We start from the raw sequence: 19,776 nt of genomic DNA on the forward strand, positions 1-19,776 counted from the left end.
TATTTTCTCACAATCTCAGCAAGGGGGGCCACGTACACATTAAACAATGTGGGGCTTAGGCATGAGCCCTGTGGCACCCCCTTTGTGAGCATCCTAGAAGAGGAGCGGTATGGTCCCAGGCTGACGGATTGTGAGCGCCCGGACAGAAAACTCTCCAGCCAGGAGAGGGCTTGACCTCCTATGCCTACTCCCTGTAAACGGCTCATGAGGATCTTATGGGACACAGTATCAAATGCGGCCGACAGGTCTAACAGCACCAGAATCATTGAGCCTCCTCTATCCTGTGACATCTTGATGTTATCGGTCACGGAGAGGAGAGCTGATTCGGTGCTGTAGTTGGGCCTGAACCCAGATTGGGAGTGGTCCAGGCCCCCTGTCTCCTCTATGAACCTGGACAAGTGGATGTTAACATGCTTCTCGGCCAGTTTACTCAGAAGCGGCAGCAAAGAGATGGGACGGAGGTTAGAGAGCTCTGTCCAAGGAGAGATGGCATTTTTCCGAATAGGATTCACCACTGCCTCTTTCCATTGCTGGGGAAGTTTACCTTCTGTAAAGGAAAGGTTCAAAACTTTTTGGATAGAGGGGCAGAGGTCAGTGCAGAGCATGTTCATCACTCTCGGGGGTAGGAGATCAAGGGGGGACCCCGTTTTTGTGGTATTTAGTAAAGATTTTATCTCGTCCTTAGAAATTTCAGGAATGTCAGTGAAAGTTTCAGAGTTGGTTTGTGGACAGAGAACGTCAACCGTCTCTGTATTATTGGGCTGTTTGGCCAGTATTTTATTATAGATGATATCAATTTTATCCTCGAAGTATAATGATATTTTGTTACACAGATCCTGCGAAAAAGTATCAGGACTTTCGCAGGCTGTAGGATTTGTGAAGCTTCTTAGAATCTTATAAAGTTCTCTGGTGGAATTTTCTGCTTCATCTATTTGGGACTGTAAGCTAGTTTTCCTTGCCTTTTTTATGTTGTTGTAATAAGAGGAGGCAGCTTGTTTATAGAGCTCTTTACTTTCACTAGAGTGGTTCTTCCTCCATCGTTTTTCTAGTATTCTACACTTTTGTTTTTCAGTTTTAGAGCTTCAGTGTACCAGATTGCCCTGTGCCCTGTTGCCTTCTGTGCCACTCGTTTTCCCTTGTTTCTGTGTCCCTTTTGCCTTCTGCTCCACTCATTTTTTGTGCCCTTTTGCCTTCTGTGCCACTTGTTTTTCCCTCGATTTTGTGCCCCTTTTTCCTTCTATTACCTTCGTTGTCCCTCACCACCCTCGATTTGCCTCCCCTGCGGCCCCACCCGCCTGACGGCCCACAGCCCATTCACTGCCCCCTCCTCCCGCCTCCCGCCTCCCAGTTGCTCCTCCCTCCCACCTCCCCATATATGCCGGCCGCTGGCGCGATGAAGGTGCGCCTAAGGCAAGCCTGTCTGCGCCCGTCCGCGCCTGGACCATGCCCAGCGCCAGAACCCCTGGCCCCCATACCCGCCACGACAACCGCCACCACTACGATGCCAGCACTTTGCACGCTCTCAGCTCTGGACGGAGGCACACCTGCTTCAAGTCCGCCCCAAAACGCACACACGGGCCCTTCACCTGCAGTTACTGCAGCTACACCAGCCTCAGAGCCGACAAACCACCCGCCAAGAAAGACCCCAACCACCTCCAATGCATACTACTGAACACCTGCTCCACACGCAAGCATGCCGTTGAGCACTGGGTCCTGCTCGACACAACATCCGCGGACGTCGCCTTCCTGACAGAGACCTAGTTTAACGACTCCTCCACACCCGACATCACCATAGCCATCCCAGACCGCTACAAGATCACCTGCAGAGACCGCACCAATGGAGTCGGAGGAGGAATCGCCATCATCCACAAGAATAGAATCAGGGTCTTGACTAGCACCGATGACGCGCTCAAAACCCCCTGCATTTCCAGATCCACACAGACCCTAACTCCACCCTCAGAGGCACCCTTGTCTACCATCTCGTCGGACCCCACTCCCAGTTCAGCGACTCCATCGCCAACTTGATCAGCATGCACGGCCTGACCTCCACCGACTACATCCTCCTCGGAGACCTGAACTTTCACCTTGAGAACAACAACAACAACAACTCCACAACAATGATCGATAGTATTGCCAACCTTGGACTGAAGCAACTCGTCACAACGCCCACCCACTCTGCCGGACACACGCTCGACCCGGTCTTCTCCTCAAGCCCGCACGTCTCCATCAGCCACACCACCGAACTCCTCTGGACCGACCACCGCTGCATCCACTTTGCCTTCCAGAAGCCCACCACACACCACCACACCCAACAGATCCCCCGCCGCTGCTGGAGCAAAATCACAGAAGACCAACTACACGCAAACCTCGCTCTTAGCCCACCCACCGAACCCTCCAACACCGACGACGTTGCCCACAGCCTCAGGCGCTGGATCGAGGACTGCGCCAACACCCTCGCCCAGCTGAAGAAACCCCCCCACAGAGACACCAGCAAGAGGGCCAGCTGTTTCACCCCAGAACTGCTAGCCTGCCAGCAAGCCTGACGGAAACTAGAGAAGAAATGGCACAATGAACAAACTCTGGGCAGCCACGCAGCACACAAGGACGCCATTCGCAACCACCATCACTTCATCAGGGCGGCCAAGAGGACCTCCTACAAAGACCACCTCGACAACAATGCACACAATAGCAAGAAGCTCTTCAACATCATGAAGGAACTCTCCAACCCCAGCTCCAACACCAATGACATCCCACCGTCACAAGCCCTGTGAGACTCCCTCGCCACCATCTTCCACCGCAAGATAGCAGACATCCACGACAGCTTCAACACCCAGACAGCCCCAACAGACAGCAACACAACAGACCCTCCGCACACCATCGACCATGACCCCCTGCTAGCCTAGGCCAGAATGAGCATCGATGACACCATCAAGACGATGCGCACAATCCACTCCGGCTCTCCATCAGATGCATTCCCCTACCACTTCTTCAACAGCGCAAGCAGCTCCATCGCACCCCACCTGCACAACGTCATCAATCTCTCCCTTGAGACCGCGAACTTCCCAGAGATATGGAAGATCAATGCCCTACTCAAAAAGCCTAAGGCAGACCCAGGAGACCTCAAGAACTCCGGCCCATCTCTCTGCTCCCCTTCCTGGCCAAGGTCATTGAGAAAACCGTCAAAAGACAGCTAACCCGATACCTTGAAAAAACCAGAATCCTGGACCCTTCCCAGTCAGGGTTCCGCAGCAACCGCAGCACCGAGACTGCTCTCATCGCCGCCACCGATGACATCAGGACCCTGCTGGACAATGGCGAGACCGCAGCACTCATCCTCCTAGACCTCTCTGCCATCTTTGACACCGTCTGCCACCGCACACGCCTCCATGCCGCAGGGTTTCGAGACAAAGCTCTGGATTGGACCACCTCCTTCCTCTTCGGCAGAACCCAAAGCGTCCGCCTCCCCCCATTCCGTTCCAAAGCCTTCGAGATAATCTGCAGCCTACCCCAGGAATCCTCCCTCAGCCTGACGCTGTACAACATTTACATGGCCCGGTAGCCCACCAGCACGACCTCAACATAATCTCCTATGCTGATGACACTCAGCTGATCCTCTCCCTCACCAAGGACCCCATCACCGCCAAAGCCAACCTCCACGAAGGAATGAAGGCCGTCTTGGACTGGATGAAGACCAGCCGTCTGAAGCTGAACTTGGACAAGACAGAGGTCCTCATCCTCGGCTTCAACCCTTCTGCCTGGGACGCTTCCTGGTGGCCGACGGCACTGGGGGCAGCCCCGACACCCCCCGACCATGCACCCAACCTGGGAATCATCCTCGACTCAACGCTCTCAATGACCAAGCAAGTCAACCGCTGTCTCCTCCTCCTGCTTCAACACCCTCCGCATGCTCCGCAAGATCTACAGATGGATCCCAACAGATACAAGAAAGACAGTCACCCTGGCCCTCATCAGCAGCAGACTTGAATACGGAAACGCCCTCTATGCGGGAGCCCCAACCAAGCTCATCAAACGACTACAACGCATCCAAAACGCCTCGGCACGATTGATCCTCGACGTACCATGCCACATCACCCCCCACCTGAGAAACCTTCAATGGCTCCCCTTCAACAAAAGGATATCCTTCAAGCTCCTCACCCACACACACAAGGCACTCCACAAGACCAGCCCAGCCTACCTCAACAGACGGCTCTCCTTCTACAGCCCCAACACCCAGCTACGCTCCGCCGACCTCTCACTCGCCACCGTCCCACGCATCCGAAGAATAACCACCGGTGGGAGATCCTTCTCCCACCTCGCCGCCAAGACATGGAACACCCTCCCACTGAGTATAAGACAGACCCAAGACCTGCTGACCTTCAGGAGGATACTCAAGACCTGGCTGTTCGATCAGTAGCCTCCCCCCAGCGCCTTGAGACCCTTGTAGGTGGAGTAGTTTTCAGTTGTCTTGGTGTCCAGTTCTTCTCCTGGCATCTGCAGGTGCCCCTGGCTTCTTGGAGAGTGCTGGTGAACCAGGAGACTTTCCTGGGGCGCTATTTTTTGGGGTTGCATAGCAGGGCGAGCTCGTCTGCACAGTTGGAGATCCAGTTGTGGAGTTCTCTGGCTGCGCTGTTTGCATCGCATGTCCAGGTGTGGCTGTCTCAGGTGAGGGTGGAGTTGAGTTGCTTGTCAGTGACTTTGCTCCAGTTCCTTCGTGGTGGGCGTGGGGTTGGCATGAGTGCCTTGGGTTTGTAGACAGTGAAGTGTACGCTGTGGTGGTCGGTGCATGGTGGTTGCGTTGTGTGGCTGAAGTAGACGCTGTTTCCTGTAGCGAAGGTGGGGTCGAGGATGCGTCCTGCTAGATGGGTCAGTGTGGTGGCAAGTTGTTTAAGTCCGATGTTGGCCAAGTTGTCATGAAGCGTGGTGGAGTTGGGATTACAGGGGTTGTCGAGGTGGAATTGTTTTAGAAGTAGGGGACCCCTATATATCAATGAACTTGCTACACATACGGAAATAAATTAAGTTAGGGAAAGGTCTATAGACAAGTTACAACATATGAATGAGAATCAAAATTTAACGAGGAAAACACTTACATAACCCACATGGAAAGGACTAATCACCAACTTGATCGAAAGATTCTTAAATTTGTATTTATCAAAAAACAAGGGGGCTTATTTTACAAATATTAATTATATTTCATACTGTTATGTTTCCAACATATGATCCATTATTTATACAGCAGCATTATGAAAGTTCATAAAAAACACATAACAAACATACACATAACATTAGGTATGAAAAGACGATGCAGGCATAGCGGTAAATACAGACACGAAAGATGGTGGAGGCAAAGCGGTAGATAGAGACACTACGCGCTTTTCGGCTTGTCAGCCTTCATCAGGTAACCGTCTATTGCACTACAATTAAAAATAGGTGATAGTCGATTATACATAGTGGGCACCATAGGAACAACATTTTTTATCAAAGACAATACATCATGACATGTGATCTCACTCAAAGACAATTAAAAAATACAGGTACATATTTACAAAACCATGTATGTAATATTTACAGAGCCACTTGCGTTATGTTAGAATATGTGCAATATACATTCCAACTCATATTTACACAGTACATGCATACTTATGTATTTGACAGATCAGACAAAGAATACTGGCTTCACTTCGAAATAAAACAACATTGTAGAGAATCATCAATACCGGAACAAAAACCTATAAAAAGCTTGTGGATGTCTATTATTTTATGTCAAATTGGGACAAAAGTTCATAGGAGGTATCATAGTTGGATGGAACCACATGAACATCCCGCTAGTATCTTCAAAGGATTTACCATGTCCAAGGGAAAATAAAAAATACTAAATAATAAATGATACTTACAGACAAAGAACAAGTATGGACAAGACGATAAAAGCTGCCAAACGTCAGCAGCAGATATTTCTGTTTGAAACAAAGAGAGACACAATAGATACCAACATACTGATTTAAAGACTGTGAGGAACATCAATTAATGACCTCATGAAAATACAGGTTTCAGAGATAAAAAGAAACCTTAAGCCAATTACCGAAACACATACCAGTGACCAATTTTTAATTTGTGATTTGAGTGCTTTAGAAAAAAGGAAAAAACGAAACAGCCGTGAAGTGTGCTGTTGATCCAGAAAAGTATGTAAGAGACAGGAGAAAGGACCGATAACCATAGCAGAAAATTACAGTTAAATTAAAGATAGAAGACTTCCTAGAGTTTGGAGATCCGCACTTACCAAAACTGTATTTGTGAAACACGTAGATATCAATGATAAGTGTTAGAAAGGACACAATTCCTATTGATGTGATAGAAAAAATCAAAAATGAAAAATAAATTGAACAGAAATGTATAAGCATGAAAAGGCTTGTTGAACAACGTGCTAGATTTTAGAAAGACAATGAGATATGTGTACCTCAACGGAAAGGAAGGGTCTCACATTAATCCTCTCACATATATATGAATAGCCCGAGGATATAGGGCACGATACAATGACGAACCAGGAACTGATGCTGAAAAGCTGTGATCTATGAAGAAAATGGCAATAGTTGTAACCCAAATGGCATATAGGAGTAGAAGATGAAGATTCCACTTAAAGGTATATATACCTGAATGATACAACTGGTGCATCGATCAAGTACCGTGGTAAAATACCCGCACAAAATGATCTGAAAAAAGACAGAGTATAAGTAATTACGTGTATACTGCTTTCCATACTATTAGTATATAAACTCAACAAGCTCTAATCGGAATGATAAGAAAAAAGATCAGAGCACCTGAAATTGCGTGTATATTTATGTCCCTGGCAATAAAAAGATATAGGGGGAAATTTATACTTACTGATTAGCTAGAGCATATAGCTACTAATCAGGAAAATAAAGCCACAAAGTTACATTGAATCTAGGGGTTAACACCAAAATTTGCACTGACCTGAATATATAATTGCTGGTCAACGCGATACATGCATGCACTCTCATTGTATAAAAGTATATGGACAACCATCGGTGTCTCCGATAACCCAACCCCGAAGGGTCTCTTAATGTGGTGCATGTAGTAGCAAATAGAGGCGTTATAAGCATGCAGTCTTGTTGAAAATACGGGCAGATATCAATGTCTACAATGCCGCCAATGAGCGGGGTCTCCTAATGTTTTTCGAAGAGTGGACACAACATAATGTATTATGGGTCTTTAATTAGCCACCTGAAGGGCGAGAGACAGGTGGTGTTACTAAAAAACTATTCGATCAAAGGTTCTTTTAATGGACCGTACCTGTATAACGCGAAGTTGAAACGGAGTATGACCCTCAATCTCCAACGGATTGCCATAACATCCGGAATCTAGGTGCAGCGAACGATGAGGCTAGTAGCAACGCGGGCCGAAGCACAGTTGCCGTTTATATATGCCAAAATTAAGTTAATGAGCCATGAAAATAAAGGAAGGACTACCAGGAGGTCAACGTGTAATGGAAAGAGACAGCGGACTAGGAATGTTACGATCCTAGGGGTATAGAGGCAGTAAAGGGGACTGTGTTTGTAAACCGGAGGTTGGACCAAAAGCTGGCGGGCAGAAAAAACAAAAACCAGCGTAGAAAAAGTGATGTAGAGATCAAAAGGGTGCTGATGATGAAACTAGCAATTACATTTTTTTTATATGAGCCAAAACACGAAAAAGAGGCTCAAATAGTGAAGATAATCGACAAATAAATCTCCCGAGGCTGAAATAAAAATTGTGTTGTAGAAATAATAAGAATGAATAAACAAATAATAATACCGATGTTGTAATAAAGGTATAAATGTATATATGAATGAAAAAGAATGTGAGATGATGCAAACAGAAATGGTAACTAGCACATTATACAAGGATAAAAAATGAAAATAAGAATAATAATCAATCCAGGTGGAGAGAAGACAGACCAATGTATTCACGTGGTTTCATCCAAACAGTCATAAGTTGTTGATCATTAACATCTAAGTATGTGGCTAATGCAACATAAAAATTATAGAAAAAAAGGGGGGGGGTGAGAAAAACATGCACAATACCTTTAAGTATATTATAAGAAACATGCATAGAAATAATGAATAATGAATATATACAGTGTGTACTAAAAGTAAAGAATTAATTAGTAATAGTACAGAGCGAGGGTCTCAAATAATAGCTTGATCCCAAGGAATTACTGAGTTCAATCCATTGGCAACAGTATTTAACATGAAGATATAGTATACCTCACGCTTTTTTCTTATTTTGTCAGAGCAGATCCCTGCTCTCGGTGTAATCTTCTCAAGCACGAACCAGCGTAAATCATCCGCTGAATGTTGATGTTCAAGGAAATGGCATACCATTGGAGCTGCTAATTTCTTTGTACGAATAGCAGACCTATGCTCTGTAAGTCGTACATTCATAGTCCGAGAAGTTTCTCCAACATATGCTTTTTGGCATGCACAGAATAACACATATATGATGTTTTTTGATTTACAGTTAGTAATTCCCTTACTTTCCACAATTATGCCATTATGGCATATAGATTTAGTTTCAATGGATAGAGGGCAAATCTTACAGGTTCCGCATTTAAAGTTTCCATTAATTGGTTGCATGTCAAGTATACTTCGCTGTATAGGTTGTTTAGAGGTGGGCATGTGAGATCTAACTATTAGATCTTTGAGGTTCCTATTTTTTCGGTAAGCAAACATAGGTTTCTGAATGGTTTCATTATGTGATTTATTTGTATTCAGCAAATGCCAGTTAGAGCATATAATTTGTTGAAGTTGCTCATTCAGGACAGAATGTCTTGTAACAAAAACAAGATTAGTGTTTCTTGTGTTAGAGTTGCCTGACAGTAAATGCTGACGGTCGTAAAAACGTGCACGTTTGTGGCGTCGCGAACGACGCAATGGGGATAGCCTCGATTGATAAATTTTGTTCTCATCTCACATGCACGTGGAAGTTCAGGTCTCCAATGAGCATGTAGTTCATTAATGCGATAGCGTGAGGTGCAATGAAGTCGGTGATGGTGGCGGCAAAGGGGGTCCAGGGGCCAGGTGGTCTGTAGATGAGGGTTCCTCAGAGGGTGCCATTGTGGGTGATCTGGATCTGGAAGTGTAGGTGTTTGGCGGAGGTGGCAGTTTCACTGGAACTGGTGAGGCGGAGTGTTGTAAAAAAAAGCATGGGCCTAATGATATGTATTATGATATGTTTTTGTAGATAAAATAAAGCTGTGAACGAGTCCTTGAAGAAGGTGCAAGATAATAAAGAAGCACCGAAATGCTGCGTCGACAATTTCGTTCCTATAGAAATCCTTTGACTAGTAAACTTGATGTTGTAATGTCTATATGAAATATTGCTAGAATAGCAATTTTTAAAAAAATATTTTATGTTTTTTTAAATATCTGAACCTCACAAAAAACGTTTGTGTATATGATTTTAATTGCATTAATATGTTATGATCAAATTTTAAATCTTTTTTCAAATAAATGAATGAAAAATGTTTTTATAAAAATTGTTTCATGTTTTTCATGGTACCTTTGGGCCCCACTAGCACTACGTTGTAAATTTGGTAACCGGTGTAACATCTTAATCCCTTCCAGTGATGTAAACGTCCCCTTGTGGGATTCTAACACCACCTATGACTTATTGAACTCAGGAGAAGGAACTCTGTTTTTTATAAAAATATAAAACTGTGCACACAGACACTGCAGTGGCAGGTCTGAGGCATATTTACAGGGCTAATCAGGTGGGTGGCACAACCAGTGCTGCAAGCCCACTAGTGGCACATGATTTACAGGCCCTGGCACACTCAGTGCACTTTACTAGGGAGTTTCCAGTAAATAAAATATGCCAATCATGGATACCGGACCATAATCACAATGTGCACAAAGAGTGTATGCACTTTAGCACTGATCAGCAGTGGTAAAGTGCCCGGAGTACTCTAGCCAACAAAAACTGGGTCACAAAAATAGGAGGCAAAAGGCACAACTTTTAGGGATAAACCTACAAAAAGGTCCAGGTCTAAGACTGTCCATACATTATGGTTGTATGCTTTAAATCAATTTGGATTTTCATATTTGACAATGAGTTGGCAATTTACCTTTATACACTTTGTGGTAAGAGGAGTGTAGTCTGTTGTAGTACCAGTCCTAATTTGAAAAAAATCAAGACTGACCATATTATTTGAGGACTGTGTGGTTATCTTGTTTCCCCTCTCCAGCTACAGCCTGTGGCCTTTCCCTACATCAGAATCCAAGCTCTAAAAAATGTGATTAGGTGTGGCAGAGAAATCTTCACTGAGCGAAGGCGCCAAAAGTATTCGGCTGGCAAGGTACCTTCCTTGGGTGTGAAGTTCGAAATGTTCCCTCTCTGAGCTTTCCTGACAGAAATCATCCTGTGTGAATAAACCCCTCCAACAGCCATGATGAATAAGGCCCACCGGAGGCAGACCTCTAATTCGGCCCACCTGATTTAGATGGGCAGAATTAGAGGACAGTTTTCACTGCCCATCACTACCAGGAAACCCCTGGCACAAAGGGGCAATGAAAACTGTAAATGCTCCCCTCGCTATGGAGGAGGACTCTAATAGCAAAGATAGCATTTTCTTTTTCATTTCCAAAAAGAAAATCTCACTTTGGGATTTTCTTATTGAAAAGAAAAAGAAACCAGTTTGGTGCAAGGCTTTATCGTGTTGACAGAACTGTGCACCAAACTTTAAAAAACATTGACAGGAACCACTATGACAGTGGTTCCTGCCAATGCTTTAAGAAATGACCAATTGCTTGGGGATCATTTCTCAATTTGGAGGGTAGCTCCTCTCTGTCAGGGCAACAGAGTAATTTTCTTTGTCACTTTAAAAGAGAAATGGCCCAACCTCCAACATCTAATTTAGGCCCTCAGGCCGAAGGTAAAACTTGAACTTGGCCGAATGTGGTTTCGAGAGGCCATGCACGCTTCATTGGAGAGTGCCTTAAATTGCATCTACGGTCCCGTCTACCAGGACCAATTGACCACTGTTCATTGGCTCTCTTTTTTTTTTGCACTACTTTTATCCTTAAACTTTAGAAATTCATATCTTCAATAAGATTAGGGAAGATAAAAGAACCCAGGGGCATAGCTTAGTCAGTAGGATTGGGGGGGAAGGGTGAACTTCAGATTTCTGACAATCACGCAGCCATATGATGTTAAAATGCATTTTATGACAAGCAGGGCACATGGGAGGGGCTTAAGAGGCAGGGGAGAGGAATGTGGATTGGCAGGGGTGCTGACTGACAGAAATTCAATATTTTGTAAAATATTCAAACTTTTTAGGGCATTCAGAACAGAGATGAGAGAGTGTTATTATTAACTGAGCTTATAAAGCGCCTGGTTACACTAGTCAGTGTGTCCCCGCGCTAATAGTGGCCTAAAAGATCCCTAACACAGCCAGAAAAGAGCGCTTCAATATTTGGGGAACAGATGTGTCTTGAGTTCCTTGCGGAAAACTCTTTCAGACGGCTCCATCCGGAGTCTGAGAGGAAGAGTGTTCCAACTCTGTGCTGCCAGAAGGCGGAAGGATCTGCCGACCATCCTGGCCCTGCAAATCTTCGGGATACACATTAGCCCAGTGCCCTCCGACCGGAGGGGCCTAGTTGGTTTATACAGTGTTAGCAGATTCCTCAGGAAACTCGGGCACTTACCGTGAGCGATCCGATGGCCTATACACAGGATTTTAAACTGGACACGCTCTTTAATTGGGAGCCAGTGGAGCGTCCCCAATGCCTTTTTGGTGGAAGATCTTTTTGGCAGTGATAACACTAGGCGTGCAGCAGCATTTTGGATACCTTGCAAGCGTTGAAGACATCTCACGTTAGCTCCCAGATATAAGGCATTCCCGTAGTCCAGCCTGGAAGTCACCAGGGCATGGACCAGGGCCCTTCTAGCTGACACTGGGAGCAGGTCGAGTGTCTTCCTCAGACAACGGAGAATGCCAAAGCAAGTACCAGCTACACGTCTAGTGTGATACTCAAAAGATAGTTTTGAGTCCATCCAAATACCCAGATTCTTGACCTGTTCTTTAGGTTGAGGTAAGGGGCCCAGGGTCTGGGGCCACCATGCGGATGTCCAAACAGACGGAGACTTGCCTACAATAAGCACCTCCGTCTTGTCCCCATTTAATCTGAGACAATTGTTTGACATCCAATTAGCCAGGTCTTGCAGGCAGGATGTAAACTGACTGGCTGCCTGCTCAGCTGGCTGAGAAAGAGCTACAACCAGCTGAGTATCATCCGCGTAAGTCACCACAACAACCCCATGTTTCTCCGCAATAGATGCCACTGGGGCAACATAGAGGTTGAATAAAGTGGGACTTAGGCTTGAGCCTTGGGGAACTCCTTGGCTCAGGGCGATAGCTCTGGACCTATGGGGCCCCTGCTCCACACAAAAGCTGCGGCCAAGGAGAAAGGACTTCAGCCAGTGCCACGCTTTGCCAGCAACTCCTCCCTCTCTCAGGCGCTGTAGCAGTGTGTGATGGGCCACAGTGTCAAACGCGGCACTGAGATCTAAAAGAATCAGTGCCGCAGTTTGACCCTCATCCGCATGCTTCCTAAGCATCTCCGTGGAATAGAGGAGAGCCGACTCCGTGGAGTGGAGAGCACGGAAGCCAGCCTGGGTGGGGTGATAGAGTTGTTGGGTTTCAATGTGAGCCGTAAGTTGTTGGTTCGCCAATTTTTCCGCTATTTTGGCGATGTAAGGGAGAAGTGAAATAGGCCGTAAATTGCTCATTTGAGCGATGTTAATCTGTGGCTTCTTCTTAAGTGGAAGTACCACAGCCTGTTTCCATGTCGTTGGAACCGTGCCAGAGTCAAATGACAGTGTCAGGAGATGTCTGACATACGGCGCTAGTGTCTCCATATTGCTTCTCAGAATTTTGGCGGGTGCCGGATCTCTAGGAGAGCCTGATTTTATACTTCCAGCCACCTTTTTCAGTTCAACAATATCAGGAGTCAGAAAAGCACACAGCTTATCTGTGACTGAAGGTCCCTCATCCAGCAGGGTTTGGTCGCTGGAACCAGCCCTGGCTGTGTTGGAGAAGGCAGCATATATATCCTGTACCTTTTTATTAAAGTAGTCAGCTATCTGATTGCAAGATTGCACCGAGGTAGCTGCTCTTTCTTCCAGACAGGCCAGAGAGGATAATTCCTTATATACTGTGAAGAGTTCTTTGGCGGAGCAATCGGCCTTAGTAATCCTTTCAGTATAATAATCTGCCCGTGTTTTCCTTATCAGAGCATGATACTTTTTAAGGTTCAGCTTATATTCCCTCTCCTGGTCTGGTGCGTAATCCTGTCTCCAGATTCTTTCGAACCGCTTACATACGGTCTTAGCCCTTTTTAAGTCCTCATTAAACCAAGCCGCGGATTTAGTACGCCGCATAGGTCCCCTATTAGACCATGGTGCTGTAGCGTCCAAAGCAGCATGGATGCGTCGATCAAGTGTTTCGCACGCCCCATCAATTGTTAGGCCCAGACCTTCCGGTGGTCCTCCCTGTTCCAAACCGGTCTTGAAGTCTGCGGGGGAAAACCTAGCCCACCGCCTCTGTAGCTTGCGAGTACCATCCCTTTTCCCTTGGAGAATTCCAGGGGATTGATTAATCTGAAATGGTACCAAAAAGTGATCCGTCCATACCATTGGTTTTGGGGGATCAACTATGAGGGAGTCCCAGTTACAGAAAATAGGGTCTAACGTATGCCCTAGTCGGTGAGTGGGCAGTTCCGATTTAAGAACTAATTGCAGAGTTAGTAAGTCATTACGGACCTCTTGGGCCGAGATGCTCAAACCATCGTTAAAATGAAGATTAAGGTCACCCAACAACAGAAATTTCTCATAGCGCAAAGCTGGGGATAATATGTTCTGTATCAGACTGGCAGCAAACTGACTGCTACCTCCAGGGGGCCTGTATACTAGGAGGCCTTTTATTATATAGTTTTTAGAGACAGATATAGAAAAGGTTCCAGCCTCGCTATCTGATACTGAAATGGCCTCCAGAGTACATTCAATCCCGTGCTTATGAATAATCGCAATCCCTCCGCCTCTCCCACACGGTCTATCTAACCTACAAATGCCATAACCTGGGGGGAGTGCGTCTAGCACCTCGGGGGATGACTCCTCGTCCAGCCAAGTTTCGGTAGTGAACAGGATATCCAGTTTACTATCCTCAAGTAAGTCCCGCACTTCCATGCGGTGCTTCCTGAGGGACCTGCAGTTGATCAATGCGCATCCAAGCTTTCTGGCGGATCCATTACAGGCCTTCCAGTGGCTGAATGAGTAGCCACAGTGACTGCACGTATTCCCAAGTCCATCAGTTGCCCTATCCTTAATAGGCAAGCAGCTATACTCAGCGCATGTGCGCAAATCCAAAAGTTCCTGGCGGGTATAACAAAGGTCTATCTGAGATTGTGCAGGGGTTCTGGCCCCCGGCCCCCGGCAGCCGCGGACGGGCGCAGACGGGCTTGCCTTAGGCGCGCCTTCGGCGCGCTGCCGGCGCGCCCGCTGCGCTCGTCCGCTGCGCGGCCGGGAGAAACACATTCTTATACCGGAGGTGGGGAGGTGTGGCCTGATGCAGTGGGCGTCGCCTGTGTCACCAGGGAAATGGCGTCAGGAATGAATCCCTCGGCAGCGCTAATATCGGCTGCGCGAGGAGAAGGAAGTAAGTGCCCAGGGAGGGGGTGAGGTTAAAACCAACACACTATCACACAAAAGTTTCAATTTTAAAAGTTAAAAAGTGTTTGTGTGTATTTTTGTCAGTGTGTGCATGCTAAAATCCCAGGTGAAATCTGACAGATACCTCACTATACCCGAATGAAAGCACATGTTCCCAGCTATTCATCACAAACTACATATATTAGGGCAGTGTACCACCCCAAACACCCCGCCCCCCAAAAATACTAGGCCCCTGAAGGAACAATGCAGATGCATATGACCCCTCTTCAATTTGGCACTATCCATGGCTAAATGTCACATTAGACTGATGTTTGGCTGCCTTCTCTAGACATTGGGTGTATGTAAAAACATACTAAATGATTCACTGTCTGGAATTACATCTTGAGCAATTACTCTGGAAGGAAGTGTAACTGGGCAGGCAGCAAATAGTCTGGCCAAGGAGTGTTAACCAATTCATAAAGGACTTTGATTTAATCCAAGAATGGACAAAGGTTTGTTGGAATATTGTATAAAAGACTTTCTGAAGTTTGGCTTCTGGCTTCAGGACCTGCAAAAACTCCAGTTGTTAAAGAAGCCGCACATCTTTTTATTTTGATATGAAATCTTGGTTCTAATGGGTATTTAATTAATTACGTGGCTAAACTGTATGTCCGACTTTCATTGCACTATAATTTTTATTAAATGAAATAGGTGAAATCCAACATTATTTGTTGAAAAAGGATTCAATTATAACATGTTGCAAAGAGAAAAGAGTCACTATTCCCTGTGGTTTATTATGGGCAGGTCTTAGTGGAAAAACTAATGGCTAAAACCACACTTAGAAGAATGCTCAAAGGTACAGCGATTTAACTGGCTGTGTTAAATCACATATAAATGATATTCGCTGTGTGAAAAACACTTGAGGACTGTAAATGAATCTTATTAGACAAACTATGATAAAACACTACTGGATAAAAAAAGAAAGGCTTCAGAATATAAAGATGAGAAGAAATAACAAAATACAAACAGAAATGCTTGAAAATATGAGTTTGTTGATGGCCCCATTTTCAATAACTTTGGATTATATCTTATGAACATTAGGAAAAGGAAGCTTCAATCTAAACAGTACTTCTTCTTTTCTAATATTAGCTATATAGTCATGCATTGTGATGATTTAACAAACTTATTTTTAATAAAGATTTTAATCCTTTAGAATTAAAAGCTCAAAGATGATTAGTACAATGAAAGCAGTCCTACAAATCTCCCTGGAATATATTAGTCACCAAGTGTTTTTAAAATATCTAACTAAGCATTGTTTCTTACTCTGCTGCATTTGCAATCCAAGATATGTGGATCATCCCTGAAGAAGACTGGTCCAGAGTGTATCAATTCACTAAACTTTGGAGCCATTTGAGCAGTGAGGCTCTACCAAATTAGCCTTTTCTTCATCATCACCCCAGTTTCCATGCCTTGTTCTAGAACCTATTTTTTCCGGCCTGAAGAAGACCAGTTATAGAGTGTAGCAATTCACTAAACTTTGAGCCATTTCAGCAGGGAAGTTCTAGCAAATTAGTCTTTTCTTCATCGTCACCCCCGCCTCTTTGCCTTGTTCTAGAACCTATTTTTTGCTGACATTAGGGCTCTGTGCATTTCACCCTTGCTGAACAGGAGTTAAATGCCTGTGCAGCCCCTTTATTCATGCTTAAATTGGATTATCCATGATTTACATATTTAACTTGCCTATACGTCCCTAGTATATAGTATAGAAAATGCACCCTGGACCTGGAAGTTACGTGCAAGCTGAGGATTGCAGCACCTATTGTTCCAACAACAAGTTGGCCTGTAAAACAATGCATCAGACCTATTATCATGTGTAGCCTGAATGCAGCAGCCTAAAAGCCTACTGTAAAACCTGTAAAAAAAGTTTTAAAATGCAAGAAACCATCACTTTAAAATATTTATAAAGCACCCCTAAATCCACCTTGTCGCCCACAAGCTTTGATGCCTAATATTTAAATGTGAAGTATGTGCGAAACTAAAGCTGGCATGTTTAGACTCCAAATGCTATTTTCGCTGACAGGGCAGTAGTTGGATCCCAGAAAATGTCAAAGTACATAATATAAACTTTAATCCGTAACTTGTGATAGTAAATGGCTAAAATAGTCATGCGAAGTCTATTTTTTTTAAAACCCAATTCAATGAGGAATTTAGATTTTCAATAAATCCTTAGGAAGGTTACCTTTTAGAAAGTTTCTATTTCCCTGTCTGAATCTCCTGGAGCTAATTTGCCAGCAGCTGCCCAGCCAGTGACTAATCGTAAAGGTGTGAAAATTGCTCCCAGAGCAGACCAATGGCTTAGGTCTGGTGAGAGGATGGGCTATGCGTGGAGCATGTGATCCTTATCAGTTATGGTAGGACAGGTCCAGGAACTTAATTAACTTGCAAAGGACAGATGTAATGTCTTCCCATTTGTAGTTTAGTGTGAGGGCAGATTTCAAGAAGAGAAAGCCTCTATTTCTATACTATCCATATTTGTCCCTTAACCCAGTGGGAGAGAAGCTATCCCCATAACTAGTTTTGAGAGGTCACTGTATTGGAGGCTGCTAATTTACCTAAGCACACCTCTGATGGGCAGACAATTTCCCTCCAAGGGTAGATGGCCTGTGCCATATTGTATTTCCCTTAAAATGGTGCAATGTGGGATACTTTGCAGAAACATGAACAGGATGTTTTGCAAATGTGAGGATGGTTGTGCCCAGTAACTTTTTCCACATTGGTTAGGAAGGGTCCAGAAGTCACTGGCAGTATTTTACAGCGTCACTCCGCTTCGCCACCATATTGAGATCAGGGACCCCTGGCAGTTGCAGTGGTCCTGTAGTGGTCCAATCGCTGCAGTTGTAATGCGGCAGGTGGACCACCATCACTGGTTCGGTGATCCCATGGGCCGCCAAACTCGCAATTAGGCCCTAACTCAGAAGATAAAATCTTTGACCTGGATGAACCTGCTTGGGGTATCTGACCCATGCTGTCGGTCTGAAAACATGCCAAGGTCCCAGTCTAACTCTTCCATAGACTGTAATTGTCACTTAGTTCTTTTTGGCAGTATTTTCTCTTACATTGTTTAAAATTCATATCTCTGGATTTTTGTTGATTTGGCGGCATTCTTTCTACTAAACTGTACTGTATTTTTATAACTCGGTTTGGGATTTTTATTGATTAGTGTTTTGACTTTACTACTGATTGGGTAATGCATAAATATTTTACATAATGCTCCAAGTTAAGCCTGTCTTCTCTGTGGCATAGGTGCAAGGGGGCTGAGGTGAGGTTAATTTAGTGACTTTTGGGGTTCACCGTTGAGAAGTAAATGTAAATATTCCATGAGGTGGACTCCCACCCAGCCTAAAAAATAACCAACTTTCTTAGAGGTTTTTTATGAAAATCATGAGAAATTACATGCATTATAGGACATTAACTTAGCTATTATCCTGCATGAAAAATTAGGCAAATGATATTCCCAATGTGCAAAAACCACGCGAGATATGAACAGACAATTCTTGCAAGTCACTCTCTGTTCAAACCAGTGTTCCATGGGCAACAATTCTGAAAAACAGCACGGTCCTGAAATAAAAATATTTTCAAAATGGGCTTTATACGGCAAAATACAAATATCCCAAGACTGCGCTCGTATAACAAACATTCAAACTGGGTTCATGCTTTAGTCCTTAAGAGCCTTATTCCACCTGAAACCTTATCTTTTTTACCAGGTATCCCAGCGTGATTCAATGCAGTGCTTTCTTGATATCCATAAATATAACACATATATCTTTAAAAGAAGGTTACAAAATTTACATATTGCATCAATTAATAGGATAAAAACAAGAAGGAATAAAAACATGGTCAGTTAAACAGTCATTATAAAAGCAGAGATAATCCTCACTTAAGCCTCCTTAAATAAAATAAAGAAAAAAAAAGAAAAGAATACTGGGTAGTAATAAGAAAGGAGAAGATAGCTTAAAGCATATTGTGCAGGGAAAAAAGTCTTCTCTTCAACCCTTTTATGTTACACTCGGCATCGATGGTATCCTGCATATGGAAAGCAACCGACATTCCTGAGGCTACTGATCATTTCATTTCAACCTCCCTAACGGTTGGAATAGGTTATGGGGTGTATTGAATGATTGAGAGAAGTGGGAGGGAACCTTTAACAGGGCCTCTTTTGATTGAGATTACGGTGTGCTTGCTGAATGAAATTTATAAGTCTTATGTTTAAGACAGTGTTTTCCGGATTCAAAGCTACCATGATGGCTTGCATGCAGGTCCGGGCACCCAGCCTATTCCATTCTGGTTTAAGTTCACGCCTGCGTTCTGAATTGAAGGCTGGGCAGAGGCAGATCACATGCGACATAGTTTCGGCTGTTTTGCCACACCCTCTGCAAGTTAGATCTTCCGCAGTGCGGCGCCAGGGGGGTAAATCTTGCAGAAATCGCCAGTCGCCCATTCTGATGGCGATAAAGCTGCGTTTTCGGTGCAGTGAATATGTACAGGCCAGGTAGGAGGCAGGGGCTAGCCGTCTATAAGAGTTTACAAGAGCCCAGGCATGACTGCGTTTCAAAAAGAGGGTTTTGTCAATAATAAGTGATCTCCTTTTCACTCCCTTTTTGATCCCTATTTTAAATGCTGTCTGACTAGGATTCAGGGCCCATAAATCGCTCACTGACATTTGCTGAATGGCGTCTTTAAAAAGACGGCCATACGTTCCACCTGGGTTTTTCTGGGTTATTTCTTGCCAGACTAGGGATTCTAATGTATCTGGGTCCGCTTGTCTTAGTTTATGACAAAGGTTAAGGTATGCCCCGATGTTAGAGGCGTCGTAGTTTATTAGCCCCATCTCCAGTCTTATCTGTGCAGCAGATGCAGACTTTGGCAGCTGGAGAACCTTTTTGTGCTTTCTTGATATCCATCTTCTGTAAGTCTCGGTTTTTCTGGTGGCAGCATGGAGACTGAATTGTAGGGGTGCAAAGAAACACCCGAATCCCCTCTTTGAATGCATCTTTACCCTTTTTTTTAAATGTTCTT

The sequence above is a fragment of the Lissotriton vulgaris genome, chromosome 4_1, assembly GCF_964263255.1.
Source record: "Lissotriton vulgaris chromosome 4_1, aLisVul1.2, whole genome shotgun sequence".
Classification (NCBI taxonomy): domain Eukaryota; kingdom Metazoa; phylum Chordata; class Amphibia; order Caudata; family Salamandridae; genus Lissotriton; species Lissotriton vulgaris.